This window comes from Vombatus ursinus, unplaced genomic scaffold (genome assembly GCF_900497805.2).
Source record: "Vombatus ursinus unplaced genomic scaffold, bare-nosed wombat genome assembly UNPS02000749.1, whole genome shotgun sequence".
Taxonomy (NCBI): Eukaryota; Metazoa; Chordata; class Mammalia; order Diprotodontia; family Vombatidae; genus Vombatus; species Vombatus ursinus.
The window spans coordinates 18618098-18636545 of NW_020940527.1; the positions used below are offsets into that span (position 1 = coordinate 18618098).

Sequence of the window (18448 nt, forward strand, 5' to 3'; positions counted from 1 at the left end):
ATCCTCTCTCTGGGCTTTAATTTTCTTACCTCTAAAATGAGAGAAGCTCCCTTTCAACTCTGCTTTTGTAGTACCTAAACTAATGAGTTGTTAGAGTCAAAATGTCATCAATGATGGTTTTCAGTACAGAAAAGCTGGCATATTTGCCATTTTGTCTCTGTTTGTTGACCTTCCAGGTTCATCTCTTTGCTTCATTTGGCCTACTTGTGTCACTTGCCAAGGTTTATACAGGATCATTTATCATGAAATCATACTCTTAACCTTTAGTTATATTACCCTCAGACCACCTGCCTTCCTTTTGGCTTGGTCCCTGGAGTCATCATTGAGGAGAAGAATATCACCATCCCTGACTCTGCCAACATTAAATGTGGACCAACTGCCACTGAAAGGAAACCTAGGAATAGTGGCATGTCAGTCTAGGCCCTTGAAGCTTTCATTGAAGGGATCAACCAACCCTTGTAAATGAAGCCTTCACCATCTCTCCTGCCAACATTAGCTGTCACTGTCAACCAGATACCACCAGTAGGGCAGATAAGCTAGCTTGGCTGGAGCATCATGGAATTCTGAGGAGGAGACAGGGTGTGGTCTGTACATCTGGCTCAAGCCACGATCACTACCATCACCTTGACAAATGTCTCCACTCATACCCAGGTAGAGATAGCCCAAGATGCCCAAGAGCTATGGGAATAAATGGCAGGCCACTAATACTTCTTCCAGTGCAGTCTCCATAGCAGTCATTCAGGGGGTACAACCCTTGTGAAGATTTGACCTCTGGTAATTGTCTTTACAGGTGCTAGAGGATGAGTCTTGGTCTTTCTTCCTATTGAATCTCCGCTGTCATCATTGTCAGATGGTTCAGTGTCAGAAATGGATGGGATTTTATCAATGGAAATGACACTGAAAAAGATGATTTATTACCTGCTTTGCCACTGAACCCAAAAAGCCACTTGGCTTTTTCATCTGACTTGCAGCTGAAACCTTCTTTGTGTGTTGTCACCCCCTTTTGTGAACTCCTTTTTGTATTCCATTTGTTTACCTTTACCTTGGCTGTAGTTTCTGTCCTTGGCCTGAAGAATAAAACATTTGCTGGCTGAGTAGATTTCTTGTTTCTTTTTGCCTCCTCTTTTTGGTGACTTTTACATCATATAAACTCCTAAGTAAGTTTTTATCAGAGTCATTATCTTTAATTTTATCCATTTCATAACTTGTTTATATGGGTTGGATTGGAACTCTTGACATAATATGAAATGTCAGTTTTTCATTTTTTAAATTTAAATTTGATGTTGATTTAAATGTTTTTAGTGTCCTTGACTGTACACAGTTAATTCTGAAATGATTCACCATTTACTAGTCATTTTCTGCGTGTTTAGATATAATTGATTCCTTTTTTGGTGACTTTTTTTGTGTTTCCATATCCAATGACTTTAGACTCTCTTCTTGATTAAAATATTCGTGATCTGTTGATGTGAAGCTTCTTCTGATCAGCCTCCAGTCATTGTCATGTCCCCTCAACCCATTTTCTCATGGAAATCACCAAATATGATTTTTTATATTTTTTTTTAATATGTTGATTGGGATTGTAATATTTTGTTAATCTCTTGAAAGAATTTGTCTATACTTTGTTCTCTGCAGTGGATGTTAACACTTATACTGATTAACTTTATCATAGTCTTTTTTTCTTAGGCTTATTGGGAGTAGCTCAAGAAAAAATGACTTTTCCATGAAATGTTTTTTGTTTCCTTTAAGTGCATAATGAGACTAATGCTACTACTTTTTATTTGCTTCCTCTGAGGAGAACTTGTGAGATATACTACCTATACTTTTTGGTTTTCTGGTTTTCTTTATAGAAAGGATATTAATATTAATGTAGTTCATTTCTTTCAGTGTTGCATTTTTTTCTCATTTCATGGGTTGCCTTGTCCAAAAGAATTCATTATTTATAGGCTTGACTGCTGTTGATATGCCTCTCACAGTACTTGGTTAGCCTGACCTTGGGACAACAGGTGCATTCTGCTGCTGGACCTGTACTGGAAGCTGTTGCCTAAATCTTTGCAACTTTGGAGAAAAAACATTTGGAGCTTGAGCATATCCTTTAAGAACCCAGAGTCACTTACATGTTTTCCAAAGCTTCTGTTAAGGCCAAAGACATAGGATAGCATATTGGAGTAGGGCTCTAACTGATAATGAAGAAATGTCTAATTTTTAACAATTTACATCTTATTTTTTAAATTATTTAATTTTTTTTTGTTGCATTTTAAGTTTCAAACTGCCTTCCTCCCTCCCTGCCTCTTTATCCAGCACTAGAGAAAGCCATCATTTGACACAGATATATAGACACACATATAATATATGTATATGTACGTATATAAAACCATACTATGTATACTTCTGTTTATCAGTTTTATAACTCTTTGGTCATAATTCCAGATTGTTCTCTAAAATGGTTGGCTCAGTTCACAGTTCCACCAACAGTGTATTAGTGTCCCAATTTTCCCACATTCCTTTTAACATTTGTCATTTTCCCCTTCTGTCATTTTAACTCACCTGATAAGTGTGAGCTGATATCTCAGAGTTGTTTTAATTTTCATTTCTGTAATCAGTAGTGATTTAGAGCATTTTCTTTTCATATGACTATAGGGAGCTTTGATTTCTTCATCCAGAAACTGCCTGTTCATATCCTTTGACAATTTATCAATTGGGGAATGACTTGTATTCTTATAAATTGGACAGAGTTCTTTATATATTTGAGGTATGAGACCTTTATTTAAGAAACTGTCTATAAATCATTCCTCTCAGTTTTCTGCTTTCCTTTCAACGTTGACTACGTTGGTTTTATTTGTACAAAACCTTTTTAATGTAATCAAAATTATCCATTTTACAATTCACAATGCTCTGTCTCTTGTTTATTCATAAATTCCTCTCTTACCCCTAAGTCTGATAGGTAATATGTTCCATGTTCTTGTAATTTACTCATATCTCCCTTTATAGCTAGGTCGTGGAGCCATTTTGACCTTATCTCGGTAAATGGTGTAAAATATTGCTCTATACCTAATTTCTGCCAGACTGCTTTCCAGGTTTCCTGACAGTGTTTTTTTTGTTTGTTTGTTTGTTTGTTTTTACCAAATTATGAATTCTTGTCCCCAAAGCTTAAATCTTTTTGTCAGACCAAGTTACTATAATAATCACTTACTACCATATATTGTACGTCTGCTCTGTTCTGCTGATCCACCTTTCTATTTCTTGGCCACTATCAGAAAGTTTTGTTAATTACTGCCTTATAATATAGCTTAAGATCTGGTACTGTTAAACCTCCTTCCTTTACAGTTTTTTTCGTTAATTCCTTTGATATTCTTGACCTTTTGTTCTTCCAAATGAATTTTGTTATTTTTTAGTTCAATAAAATAATTTTTTGACAATTTAATTGGAATGGCATTGAATAAGTAGATTTGTTTAGATAGAATTGTAATTTTCATTATTTTGGCTCTGTCCACCGATGAACAATGAATATTTCTCTAATTATTTAAATCTGACTTTATTTGTATAAAAAGTGTTTTATAATTATGTTTATGTAGTTCCTGGTTTTGTCTTGGCAGGCATACTCCCAGGTATTTTATGCTGTCTGCGGTTATTTTAAGGGCATCTCTTACCAACTCTTCTTGAAGGGTTTTGTTGGTGATATGCTGATGATTTATGTGGGTTTATTTTATGTCCTGCTACTTTGCTAAAAATTATTGTTTCAGCAAGCTTTTTAGTTGAATCTTCAGGATTTTCCAAATATATTATTATACCATCTGCAAAAAGAGGTAGTTTTACTACCTCATTGCTCATTCTGATTCCTTCAGTTTCTTTTTCTTCTCTTACTGCTATTGCTAGTATCTCTAATACAATATTGGATAATATTGGTGATATGGGAATCCTTCTTTTATTCCTGAGAGAAGGCTTCTAGCTTACCCCTATTATAAATAATGCTTACTGAAGGTATTAGGTAGATGTTTCTTATAATTTTAAGGAAAAATCTGTACCCGTGTTTTAAACTGTTTTTAATAGGAATGAATGTTGTATTTTGTCAAAAGACGTTTCTGCATCTATTGATATAATTATAGGATTTTTGTTACTTTTCTTATGGATATAATCAATTATGTTGATAGTTTTCCTTATGATAAACCTTCCTTGCATTCTTGGTATAAACCCTACTTGATCACAGTGTATAATGTTTGTGAATTATTGTTGTAGTCTCCTAGCTAGTATTTTATTTAAGATTTTTATATCCATATTCATTGATGAAATTTGTCTATAATTTTCTTACTCTGTTTTTTGTTCTTCTTGGTTTAGGTATCAGCACCATATTTGTTTCATAGGAGTTTGGTAGGATTCCTTTGCTTATTATTCCAGATAACCTATTTAATATTGGAATTAGTTGATTTTTAAATGTTTGGTAGAATTCACTTATAAATCCATCTGGTCCTGATGCTTTTTTCTTAGGAAGCTCATTTATGGCCTTCTTTTTTTTTTTTTTTTTCTAAAATAGGTTTATTTCGATATTCTATTTCCTCTACTGTTAATGTAGGCATTTATTTTTGTAAGTATTCTTCCATTTAACTTAAATTGTTAAATTTATTGCATGTAATTGGGCAAAGTAACCCCTAATAATTTCTTTGGTTTCATCTTCATTAGTGGTATATTAGTATATTAGTAGCATATATTCCCTCTTTTCATTTTTGATATTAATGATTTAGTTTTTTTCTTTTTTAATCATCTTAACCAATGGTTTATCTATTTTATTGTTTTTTCCCCATAAAACCAACTCCTGTGTGTCTTTTATTTTTAAAAATAGTCTGTCAAGATAATTTCAGTGGTTAACATCTACTGAAGTGCTGTACATGGCAACAGAACCAGATCAACCAAAAGATTTGATGGTTGTTGTTACAGAGTTTTACCCAGTAAGCAGACACCCAGAAAGATCACATTTAGAATATTTTCTTTTCCTTGTACAATGGTTTTAATGTTCTGTGGCTTAATGGATCTCCAGAATCTTTGAGGTCTTTCTAATTATATTGATTTGTGTATAGATCCATTCTCAAACTACAAGCATAGGTAAGGATATAGCTTATCCATTTAATAGTTTATTTTCACAATTACTTTTTTCCCCCCTTAGGCAGTGAATAGGAGCTTAGTGTATCATGAATTGTGTGATAGCAAGAATTTGTCTCAAATAAACCGGGAGACACTGTACTTAGACTTTTTAAAAGAGTTTTCTAGTAAAATATATTATAATTTTGTTGTTTTTAGCCAACTATACATTTTTTGTTTTTTATTCTACATTTGGCAACATAATCTATATTACAAATTTTCTTACATAGTATAGAATATATTTACAAAAGTTGATTATGTAAGGATATGCTTCAGTTTATGCACTTAAGTAGACCCAAATGTGAATCAACTGGTAAACCCTAAAGAATAAAATTCACATTTTCATCAGGTAACTGCATTGACAGTGTGGAGACATGAAAATAATTTGATTTTGATTAGGAGAATCTGATTGTATTCCATTTGATTTTTAATTTTTTTTTCAATTAATGTATGACAGTGCTTTTTGAGCTCAAATTAAAAGTAATTAGCTTATTGTAATCCATGTGATATAACAGTGGCCTGGATAAACATGATACCAGTTCCTTCAGTATGAATGAATGAATGAATGAATGAATGAATCAAGCATTTATTAAATGCTCACTATGGGCAAAGTGCAAAGTTCTGAGGATACAAATATAAGTATGTTAATATTGGCTCTGAAGGAGCTCATGTTCTCATGGGGAAGACCACACTTTAGCTGGAAGGTTTTAACTAGAAGTCAGAAAAGTCCGATATGGGTGCAGTGGCACAATGTATGTTAATGCTTCTTTAATTTCATTTCCACTGATAAAATGATAGCACTTTCTGATGTTGAATCATTTGATAGTGCCAAGGATGTTGGTAGCAAGAACTTTCTTTTCTAGATCTTCAGTAGCCATGGTTGTAGCACCTGCAGGAGCTGTTGATATTGAGACTGGAAGTGTTAGAAGGAGGAAAGAGATGGAGCTTGGTGACACATCTCCTAGAGGGGATGATAAGTAGTTTTGAAGATTTGAAATCTGAGAGAAATGGAATTAGGGAAGGAAAATTAACTTAAGTGACAAGTCAAGTCTGTGATAATAGTAGGTCATGCAAAATCTTGCCATTCGTGTCATGCACAAAAGTTCATGGAAACCACACATTTTGAACACTAATGGGTCAATCTAATTGGAAAGGATAATTAATTATGTAATCATTTATTTTTTCATTGTTAATAGTGTTTAGCACATTTAACAACATTGATTTCATGCATATTTAGTGATCATCTGTTATAGTGAAGTTACTATGTGATGGTCTACCTTTTATGTTTTTGTTTTTGCGGCGAGGCAAATAGGGTTAAGTGACTTTAAAGAGTCACTTAGAGTCACACAGCTAGTAAGTGTGTCTGAGGCTGAATTTGAAACTCAGTCGTCCTGACTCCAGGGCCAGTGCTTTATCAAAACACTGCGCCACCTAGCTGCCCAACCTTTTATGTTTTTTGAGATTGCATTTCTGGAAAAAATTCTCTTCTCATTTCACATTGACCTAGGAAACTAGAGAAAATTAGAAAATGGGCAGAAGAGGAAAGACATATTTATTGATATTTATGCATGTTTATTGATACCACCACAGAACACTCTTCTCTTTTTCTTTCCCTCCCCTTTTCCCTTTACTCTCTCTCTAGGCTCTTGTTGGTCCCAGAACCTATTCACGTTGCTTCCCTGCTCACATAGTTTGCATAAAATGGGAATCACCAGCTCCATTCATCTGCCCTGCCACTATCTCCTATGATTTGCCAGGCCTTAACATTCATCCTGCCTTTTTTCACAGCAGTATCCTGGAATGGTCATCTGACCTATTAACTTAGGGACTCCTTGGCTTTGCAATGTGCCTCTATATTGCACCCTTAGGATTTCTAGGTCTTCCACCTAAGAGCTGAATTTCTTTTTTTGTGTTTTCTTTCTTCACCTTTCTATTAGAATGTGATCTCTTTGAGAACAGGGACTTTCTTACTTGTTCTATGTGTATACCTAAGATTGTGTTGGAGCCAGCTCAAACTAGCTTGTCAGATTGTTAAATTTTTAGTGTGAGTATTTGCACCTCTGAAATCATCAAATGCTGCAAATCATGGCTTCCTTTATTGTTTTGTTGATTGTCTAGAAAGTGATTGAGAAAGTTTTAATAATGCAGATTAAACTTGAAAGTGTTTGTGCATTTTTTTAGGAGAACCTGTCTTAAGCTGTGTGCTTAGCATAGTGTTTGGCATATAAGAAGTTATTCATCCATTTATATTTTTAAAAATACTATATCTGTGCTAATGAACTGAAACTGGTTCAGTTCCTAATCAAAAACTGGTAGATACCTTGTATCATGGGGTTGCTTTGAATCTACCTTTGTTTAGGTTTTTTAAGTGAGTTATAGGATAATGTAGAAGTAATTGAAAATGGAAACTTTTAAGGGGGCTTGAAAAGAAACATCATACAGTTGCTACAAGAATTTACTGATTTTGCTGTTGTCTGTAAGAGGTTATCAATATTTGAAAGCAACAAAAAATGTTAACAAGTTGGATGCCAAGGCCACGGATTTTAATTGCTGAAAGCTGGAAAATGAGTGGACAAAAAAGGTCACAAATAGAAGAATGTATCTGTGACTTTAACTGATAATTATCCATAGAATAATGTTAATGTGTGAAAATAGATCATTGAATAATGTTTCTTAATCTTTAAGTAATCTTTAGGTCATCTCTATGTATCCTGACTTCAAGATCAGTGGTTTGCCTTAATAAAAAAAACATGTTTTCTTTTCTTTTATTGCTTTTTTGCTTCTCTTCTTCTAGATTGCCTTTTATCTTTGTATATATGTATTCCCAGTCATTTGTCCTCTCTTTTAGTTATTTATTGAGCTTTGCCATCAGAGAGTCAAGTTATTCTGTTCTTCCGATTACTTCTGCTATGCAGGCTATAATTTTTTTATTAATTTATTTTGAGTTATCAGCAATCACTTCCATAAGCTTTTGAGTTTAAAATTTTTCCCCCTCCCTCCCCACCTCCCTCTCCAAGATGGCACGCAATCTGATACAGGCTATATATATACATTCCTGTTAAACAGGCTATAAATTTTCCTCTTGTCATTCTCATTTCTCTTTTAAACCACTCAATAACAGCATGTTGTAGTTCCATGTTTTCTTCAAAATCCACACGTTCCTTTGTCTCATCAGGTGTTAAGTCATTTTCCTTTGTTTTGTGGAATTTATTCATAGATGTCAGAACTCAGTTACTCTATTGTTGATCAGTCATTTTAGTCTTTAGACCCCATTTGGGGTTTTCTTGGAAAAGGTACTGGAGTGGTGTGCCACTTCCTTCTTCAGCTCATTTTACAAAAGAGGAAACTGAGGCAAACAGTTTGCCCAGGGCCACACAGCTCATAAATATCTTAAGCCAGATTTAACTAGGGTCTTCCTGACTCTAGGCCAGGCACTCTATCCACTGCTCCACCTAGCTGCCCTTACTTATTTACTAGATCTCATTAAGTCCTTCTGCTGTGTTGTAATGAGGTATAGCTGGGGGGGGGGGGGGTTGTGTGTGTGGAGGGGGCCGGAAAGTTTTGGGTAGCATTCGGTTATAAGCTTATGGGTTCAATGACTAATATAGTGTTGCTGCCAGTAACATGGTGGGCACTTGGGAGAGGATTCTGAGTGAACTCAAGTTAGGCATTAGTTCATGAAGTTTTTTACCTCTTTTTGGGTTCCTGGTGTGCTGGACCATGGAGACAGTTGAGGTTGCTCTATCTTTGATGTGCACTTTCTGTTTTGGAGAAGTTTGGAAAGGTTGTGGGGATGACAGAAAATATTTAGTCCTCTATTTTGTTCATCACGTGACCCAAAAGTCTCAAAGCAAAACAGACAAAGTTTTAGCTTGCAGAAAAAAAGCAATAATTAGGAGGAAAATATCTTGAGAGAGCTTTGCATGTAAGCATGATTATATTAGAGACTGATCAGACTACAATGAGACAGGAGGAAGCCAAAGGAAATGTATGAACTCAACAGGAATACAAGGGATATTGATTGACTATTGCCTCTTATGAACTCTACTGTTCTAAGCAGAGTGAACAGACAAGGGGTATGAAAATGAGATGCTGTGAGAGATTTTTAGTGCTATGAAATGTTTATTCTGTTGAGAGTCTCTTGAAAATGAGACCAACTGAAGGAACAGCCAATTTACGTCTACCATCTTAAGCTCACTCTTAAGTTACATGCTTTGAGTAGAATGGTGAGATTGCAGTATTGAAGTTACTATCTTTTTCTTTTTATCCAGCCTGTAAGTTAAGTGCTTATATGATGCAGTTCCATTGTATAATAACACAAATAAAAGAGAGGTTAGGAGAAACTGATTCTAAAAGACTTAAGATCTTTGAAGGAAGACTATAGGATAAGGAAGAGAAAGGGAGAATAGAAGAGTAATGTTGATAAGGGGGCAGGGGAGGGGAAGATATGAATTCATATCAAAGGGACATAAACATGAATTCTTACCAGCATTTTTAAAAATCTTTCTTGAGTATCACCATTTTTTACTGTCAAATTCTTCTCAGTGGTAGTCTCTAACTTTTAGGGACATTATACATGTAATTCTACAATACTGTGTTGCTCTATAATAATAATTGTTGAATTTTACAGAGGCTCAGAGAGCTTTGCTTTGCTTATAATTGTTACAACCTCTACCTTGTAATTGTAAGTTTTTGATAGTTGTTTAACCATCACATTAAACTTTCCCTCCCTTAAACATCTCTCTTCCTTGAAAAGGTCTAGTTGAGACTAGAGAGTAGGTTTCAAAGAAGATAAGATGATGGGTGAACAGTAGGATTTGGGAGAAGTAGATAGAGGTGACTGGAAAAAACCCAAGGGTTCTGACAGAGTATTATAGGTATGCAGCCTACACCGAAGGAAGGAGAGCTTGGGTGACTGAAATTATTGGGGAGCCAGTGGAAATGCAGATCTAAAGTTTAGAATGGAAAATAATTTACCTAGAAATGGTAGAGCCATAAAATGGGTTGAGATTGCCCTAGGAGAGATTATATTGGAGGAATACTGAAGTGGAGCAAAAGAGCAAAAATTAGCTTAAAAAAAAAAAAAGGTCAGGAATACAAGGAGATAATCATCAGACCAGAGCCAAAGTAAGAGGTAAAAGGTGTTCATATGTCAGCTGAAGAAGGATAGTGATTGAAAAAAAGGACTTCAGTGACAGTTTGGAAGCTATTTGTGATATTCTGAGTGAACAATTTTCGTAGAGTCCTTATGATTCTCATATCTTATCCAGTTGTAACCTCTTTTGCTTATCTCCAGTTTCACATCTTCAGCTGTCTTTTCATACATTTCAAACTAGATATTCAGTAGATATCTTAAACTGAACATGTTCAAAACTGAATTTACAATCTTTTCTCTTAAACCTACCCTGTTTCTGAACTTTCCTATTATTGTTGAGGGCACCAGTGCCCTCCTAGTCTCCCAGACTTGTAACCTTGATGTCATCTTTGATTCCTGTTCAATATCCTCCTCCCTACTTTCCCTCCCTTCCATCCAAATGTCCAATCTATTGCCAAGGCTTATCAATTTCGTCTTTGCAACATCTCTTGAATATACTCTTCCTCTCCTCTGATACTGCTAATACCTTAGTGCTGGCCCTTAATACCTTTGTGCATGGCTTATTGCAGGAAGGCTACTTGCTGCCACAGGTCTCTTCCTACTCCAATCCATCTTTCATCTGGTTGCCAAAGTGATTTTCCTAAAGTGTGGGTCAGACCACATCACCCTCATACTCAATAAACTCCATTGGTTCCCTTATCATTTCCAAGATCAAATACAGAATCCTTGGTTTGGTATTCACAGCCCTTCCCCCACCCCTTACTTTACCAGTCTTTTTGTACTCCCCCTGACCTCCCCAATACTCTTCCTTTTAGTGACTCTTGACCTCCTTGTTGTTCATTGAACAAGCCACCCTTCTAATCTCAGGGCACCTTTTCTTCCACCATGCTTGGAATGCTTTCCCTCCTTATCTCAATCTCCTGGTTTCCAGATTAAATCCCATTTACTATCAGAAGCCTTTCCCAGTCCCTTTTAATTCTAATGCCTCCTGCTCTGTTAATTATTTCCTGTTTACCCTGTTTACCCTGTACACTGCTTGTTTGGAAATATTTCTTTGCTTATTCTCTCCTCTGTTATATTGTAAGCTCCTGGAGGGCAGGAACTATCTTTTGCCTTTCTTTGTATCCTAAGTGCTTAGTGCCTTGCCTGTCATGTAATAGGTGCTTACTAAATGATTATTGACTGATTAAATCATAAAATCTTGAACACTGAGTAGGTGGTAAGAAGTAGAACCATCACATTTTTTTCCCCCAGGTGTTTGCAGACAAGCCGTGGGCTCAGTTTTTCCTGTGCAAGATGAAAGAGTTGGACTAAATGAGGTCTTTAAGATCTCTTTCATATCTTAAAGATTTATAATTATGTACTTGGGAGCAACTCTGTATGTCTAAAATAAAAGCCCTTTGAGGGTAAGTGATTGTGTCAGACCTGACCCCCCATGTGTACCTCGGGCTCTCCCCCTTCAGTTAGTGGTGATATTGGAACTAAACCTCTGTGCCCAGAGTAGTCCTAGAGCACTCTGCTTACTGTTATTAAAACCAATGCATTGTTAAAACAATTGTTAATTTAGGAAATTGTACTGGATTTCTTGAATCTCCCGTCATTGATTGTATCATTCAGTTTATACAAATTTACTTATTGTTGCAGCTTTTCAAGGGATTCAGCTATTATATAGCATGTTATATGAATAGCCTTTTAAAAGGGAATAAAATTACGTTTGTTGACTTTAGATGGAAGCAAATACCACTTTCTGGTCTGGGGATTTACTGCTTGCTTGTTTAACATATAGTTCTACTAGTCTGCAAATGCATTTGTTTGGATGTAATTTGTACTATAACTCAGCAAAGCCTAGTTTTTCTCTATAATAAGTTATCGTGTAGTTTTTGTTGATAGTTTCACATAATACTCCAGAACACTATTCTGCATACCCATTCTTTATTTAAAAAAATTTTTTTTAAGGCTATTTTTGTTTGGTGGTTTTTAACCACATAACCGGAAATATTAATGTGTATAATTTCCCCTCTTTGTTTTGGAAGAGACACTATAAGATAAAATAGAAACAATATTAGACACTTCCTGAGTTTTCAGAGCTAAAGACAAATTTTTTATAAAATAGATTATTTTGATATGATGATATTTATTTCATTTGGAGAAATAATGTGAAATGTAACTAAGTTTTAGGATGGTCTGATAGAATAAATGAAATATGATCAAAATGAACACTTGGTAATTATTTTATTAATTTGTTACTTTCTCATTTTATCAGTTTAGTTCTTGAGTAGTTTGTGAGCCCTGGATAGAAAACCAAAGGGTATTTTTATTTTGTTAAAAGATGAATGAATTAAAAAAATCATTCTTTCATCTTTTAATCATATGAATTAATTTGACATGATTAAAATGATTAGCTTTTAGAAATATTGCATTTGGAATGTTTAAAAAATTTTTTTTGCTTTTCTTTTAAAGTCACTATTTTTATTAATTTTTGTATTTTTTCTCAGGATTTTCTTTTTTAATTAAATTTTAGTTAGAAACAATATTTAAAATCAGTATAAAATAATTTGACTCCTTTTTCCCATTCCCCAAAACCCTTCTTGGTAACAAATGAGTACGGCCAAATAAAGCAAATCCACATGTGGCTAGTGCTTCAAAGTGTTATTTCTTATTCCCTCTAGTTCTTGTCATTTCTGCCAGAAAGTGGTATTGTTTGCTCATGAGGAATGCACTTCTATAAAACTCTCTTTTTCTGGTTTTACTTTTTTTTAGAGTTTCCTGATTTTAAAATGATTAGTTGTAAAAGAATGGTGAAGGATTCTAGTACAGTTTTATCAAACTATTGCATTTTAGGAGAAAGTATATATTTTAAAATAAATACTGAAAAATAAAGTAACCCAATTAAACAATTATAGATGCTTAATGTTTTAGATGCTGTGCCTAGATGCTCAGGATACAGGGACACCAAAAAAAATCATTTTCTTCTCAGAACTAATAGTCTGTTGGAGGAAGCAACATCTACTCATAATTAGATATAAAATTGTATACAAGGCATAGCCAGAATAATATTGGAGATGATAGAACAATAGCAAGTGAGGGATCAGGAAGGGTCTATTGTAGGAGTTAGCAGTTGAGCTGAGTTTTGAATGATGGTAGGGTTTTAAGAGTATGGAGGTGAGGAGAGCATGTTTTGCAGGCATGAGGAAAAACTCTTGCAAAAGCACAGAGATGGAAAATGGAGTACTGCTTATGATGAAGAAAAAACAAGGCCAGTTTGGCCAGAATGTGAAGGGGAATAATGTGTAATAAACCAGGGGGAAAGTACATTAGAGTCAGATTGTGAGAGACTTTAAATGACAGTCAGAGGAGTTTGTATTTCATCCTAGAAGCAATAGGGAACCACTGAAACTTTTTGAATAGAGGAGTTACAGCCTATGATCCTAAGGTAAATAACAGAGTATGGACACAAATTCGGATTATTGCATTAGCCTTCCAGTTGGTCTTCCTGCTTTGTCTGCCTACTGCAGTGCATGCTTCATTTAGCTGTCAAATCGATCTTCCTAAAGTGCATGACTGACCATGTCACTCCCTTTCAGTAAATTCCTTTGGCTCCCAATTACCTCCAGGATCAAATATGTAATTTTCTGTTTGACCTTTAAAGTCACCTGGGCCCCCTCCTACCTTTCCAGTTTTCTTACATCTTACTCCCCTCCATATATTCTGTAGGCCAGTGACGGTGGCCTCCTTTCTGTTCCTAGCAGGTGACACTATGTCTTCCAATACTTGAGCATTTTCACTAGATGGCCCCCATGCCTGCACCTCTGCTTTCTCCTCATCTTATATCTTCTTGGCTTTCTTCAAGTCTCAGCTAAAGGCCTACCTTCTGCAAGAAGCTGTTCCTGATTCCCCCTTAATTGATGTAAGTGCTTTCCCTCTGACAGTATGTGTGGGGAAGTGTCCTCTCATATCTCTTCAGATCCCTTTTGATCTTTATAATTTTGCTAATTTGTTTTTGTTTTTTTTATGTCATGCTTTTTTCCCATTTACATTGTTGTAATTACTGTGTATATTTTCTTGGCTCCACTTATTTCACCCTGAATTAGTACATATAGTATTCATCACATACATCATTTCTTTTAGCATGTTGGTATTCCATTACATTCATGTGCCACAATTTGTTTAACCATTCCACAATCCGTGGGCATCTACTTTGTTTTCAATTCTGGCCATCACAGAAAAATGCTTCTACAAATATTTTGGAATATATGAGAACTTTTTTCTTATTGATGGCTTCCTTGGGGGAGCCCAGTTATTGTCTCTGGTTCAAACTGTATAGACATTTTAGTCACTTTATTTGCACAATACTTAGCATTTCTTCTTTTGAAAATTGTTCATATCCTTTGACCATTTATCTGTTGGGAAATGGCTATTAGCTTTTTGTCTATGTTTTCTTAATTATTTATATATCTTAGATACCAAACCCTTGTGAGAGAAATTTGATACAAAGCTTTTTTCCCCCTTTGACCACTTCCTTTTTCTATCCTAGATGCATTAATGTTGTCTGTGTGAAGCTTTCCATTTTCAAATAATCAAACTTTTCTATTTCATCTTTTGTAATAGCCTTCAGTGGATAGAGCACCAGCCCTGAAGTCAGGAGGACCGGAGTTCAAATCCAGCCTCAGACCCTTCACTTGACACTTACTAGCTGTGTGACCCTGGGCAAGTCACTTAACCCCAATTGCCTAACAAAAAAAAAAAACAAAAAAAAAAAAGAATATATCTCTTACTCATACCTATGAGAGAAGTACATGATCTGTTCCTCTTCTAATTTTTTTTTTTATAGTATGATGTTTAACATTGAGGTAACATCTATTTAGAATATATTGTGGAATGTGGTATAAGATGTTAGTCTAAGCCAAATTGATACCAGACTGTTTTCCAGTTTTCCCAGCAGTTTTAAAAGGGAGTTTTTCCTTAGGTAACTTATGTTTTCCAGTTTATCAAAAACTGAGTTATTGAATTCCCTTGTTTCTGGTGCTCCCTTGTTTAGTCTGTTCCACTGATCTTTTCTATTTTTTTTTTAAACCAGTAATTGATGGTTTTGATGACTGCTGCTTTATAATATAATTTGAGATCTGGAAGTGCTATTCCTCCTTAGTCCATCTTTTCATCATTTACCTTCATATTCTAGATCTTTTGTTTTTCCAAATAAATTTTGTTTTTATTTTATCAAGCTCTGTAAAGTATCCTCTTTGTAATTTCATTGATATAACATTAAAAATGTAACTTAATTTTGGTAGTATTGTTATTTTTATTAGATTGGCATAGCCTAAGTATGAGTACTGGATTTTCCTCCAGCTATTTAGGCTATTTAATTCTTTAACGAATCCTTTTTAGTTGAATCTATACAAACTTTTTGGGTACTTTGGCAGTTCGATCCCCAGATAGCTTATGCATTTTGTAGTTATTTGGAGTGGGATTTCCATTTCTGTTATTCCTTTGTATTTTGTTATTATTATGTAGAAATGCTGTTGATTTTAATTATCGCAATGTCTTCATTGATTTCCTGGGGTTTTCCAAGTAAACCGTCATATCATGAGCAAACAGGGATAGTTTTATCTCCTGTTTATTCCTTTAATTCCATTCTCTTGTCTTATTGCTATTGCTAACATTTCCAGTACAATATCAGATAATAATGGGGAAAGTGTTTCACTTCTGCATTTGTTGGAGAAGACTCTAGCGCATCCCTGTTGCATATGATGTTTGCTATTGGTTTTAGATAGATGCTTTTTATGATATTTTAAAAAAAAAGGTCTCTCTGCCTGTATTTTGTAGGGCTTTTAGCATAAAAGTGTTGCACTTTGTCAAAGGCCTTTTTTTCCTTTTTCTTTTTTTTTTTTTTGGCTAGGCAATGGGGTTAAGTGACTTGCCCAGGGTCGCACAGCTAGTGAGTGCTATGTGTCTGAGGCCGGATTTGAACTTACGTCCTCCTGACTTCAAGGGCTGGTACTCTATCCACTGTGTCACCTAGCTGTCCAACAAAGGCTTTTCTGCTTCTGTTCAGATAATCATGTGGTTTGGGATACTTGAGGTCTTAATAGGATTAATTATATTGTTTTCCTGATGTTGAACCACCCTTGCATCCCTAGAATAAATCCCATTTGATCATAAATCACTGTAATATGTTTGGATTTTGTTTAAAATTTTTGAGTCTTTTTTGTTCATTATTTTATTCATTATTAAGTTCCCTAGGTAACTTATGTAATAAATTTATTATTTATTCATTATTATTCATTGAGTCATAATTATTCATTAGTGACATTGGCCTAAATGTGGTTTTGTTTATATGCTTTATCTTTCCCTAATGTAAGTATTATATATTTTTCTCGAAAAAGGATTCTGGTAGGAGTCTTTCTCAGTTTTTTGAGAATAATTTGTGAAGTATGGGTTCTAACTGTTCTTTAAAAGTTTGATGAGAGTCTATTAGGTCTAAGGGTAGCACCGCCCCCCCCCCCAACCTTGATAGTTCCTTTACAGGTAGATATAATTCATTTTTTTGCGATGGAGCTGAGATGTCTCTGTGGTCTTTTGATAGTTTGGATGTTTTATATTTTTGAAGGTATTCTTCTATTTCTTTTGTGTTCTCAGTTTTATTAGTATGTAACTGTGCATAATATTTTCTGATTACTCTTTTTATTTTTTCTGGTTTTGCTGTGATTTCACCTTGCTCATTTGCTATTTTAATGATTTGTTTTTGCATTAACATTTTATAACAGTAACATACCACAGTTTGTTTAGCTTCCACAATTTGTTTAGTTTTAGTTTCCCTGATGGATGGACACCTCCTTTCCTTAGAGTTCTTTTTTTTTTCCTTTTTGGTGAGGCAATTGGGGTTAAGTGACCTGCCGACAGTCATACCAACTAGTAAGTGTCAAGTGTCTAAGGCCAGATTTGAACTCAGGTCTTCCTGATTCCAAGGCCAGAGCTCTATCTACTGCGCCACCTAGCTGCCCCCTAGAGCTCTTTTTTATCACCAAAATTGCAGCTATAGATATTTTTGTACATATTTTCCTCCATCTTTGACCACTATGGTAGTGTGTGTATATATATGTGTATATATATATACACACACATGTGTGTATACACACACACACATGTGTGCGCGCGCGCACTCACACGCTGCCTTATAGTAGTATTGCTGGGTACACTTCATTTGCTCCTTTCCAGCTAGGTGACACAGTGGATAGAACGCTGGAACCAAGAAAACCTGCCTTCAAATCTGACTTCAGATGCTTAGTAGCTATGTGACTTTGTGCAAGTCACTTCAGTTCTGTTTGCCTCAGTTTCCTCAACTGTAAAATGAGTATAATAATCCCTACTTTGTAGGGTTGTTGTGAGGATCAAATGAGATATCGTTAAAGCATTTAGCATAGTGCCTGTCACATAGGAGGTGCTACATAAATGTTTATTACTTTACCTTTAGTTACTTTTTAAATATAACTCCAAATTATTTTCCAGAATGTTTGGATCAATTTACAGCTCCATGACAAAATAGTATGTTATATTATTTTCTATAGCCCCTCCAACATTGACCTCGTCTGATTTATATGAAGTGAAAACCTAGAGGAGTTGTTGTTTTAATTTGTATTTCTCGTGAAGTAACTTTGTCAAGATTACATAGTCATTGACAGAATTGTCTGCTGTATTGAGTCCAGGGTCCAGAGACTGTCATTAATGTGAATAAAGGAGCTATTTTTCTGATGCTAGATGCCTGAGATACAGGTGGTAAATCTCAAGGCAAAATTTACTATGATAAATCACCAAGAATTTGGGAGTTAGAGATCTTTTCTGGCTTCTGTTTTTAAAATAAAATTTCATCTAAATTTGGACATGGTGGTCAATATTGAGGAAAGACATTGATTTTAGTCGTGATTTAAAGGGACTACCAAGTGGAATGTAGTTGGATCTCATGGTCATATTTTATTTCTTGCCCTCTGTGACTTATGTCTCCACTTTGAATTATCTTTCACAGTTTGATTTATATCTAAATGTGTACATGAGTATAGTAAACAAATCATGTTCTCTGTATATCCCACAATGCTTTGAAGATGTATACTCAATAAATATTGTTGAATATATTTATATTGTGGTAGGAAAAGATGTAGAACAGGGACTTTTGAGGCCTATGTTTGCATCTTAGCCCTACCAGTTTGCTGTATGACCTTGGACAAGTCT

At 34.9% G+C, this 18448-nt stretch overlaps 1 protein-coding gene across 6 annotated transcripts in view; it reads left to right on the forward strand.

Moving 5' to 3' along the window:
- Positions 1-18448, forward strand: part of MYO9A (myosin IXA) — a 321905-nt gene that overhangs the window by 39171 nt on the left and 264286 nt on the right. The gene's annotated exons all lie outside the window — the stretch shown is intronic.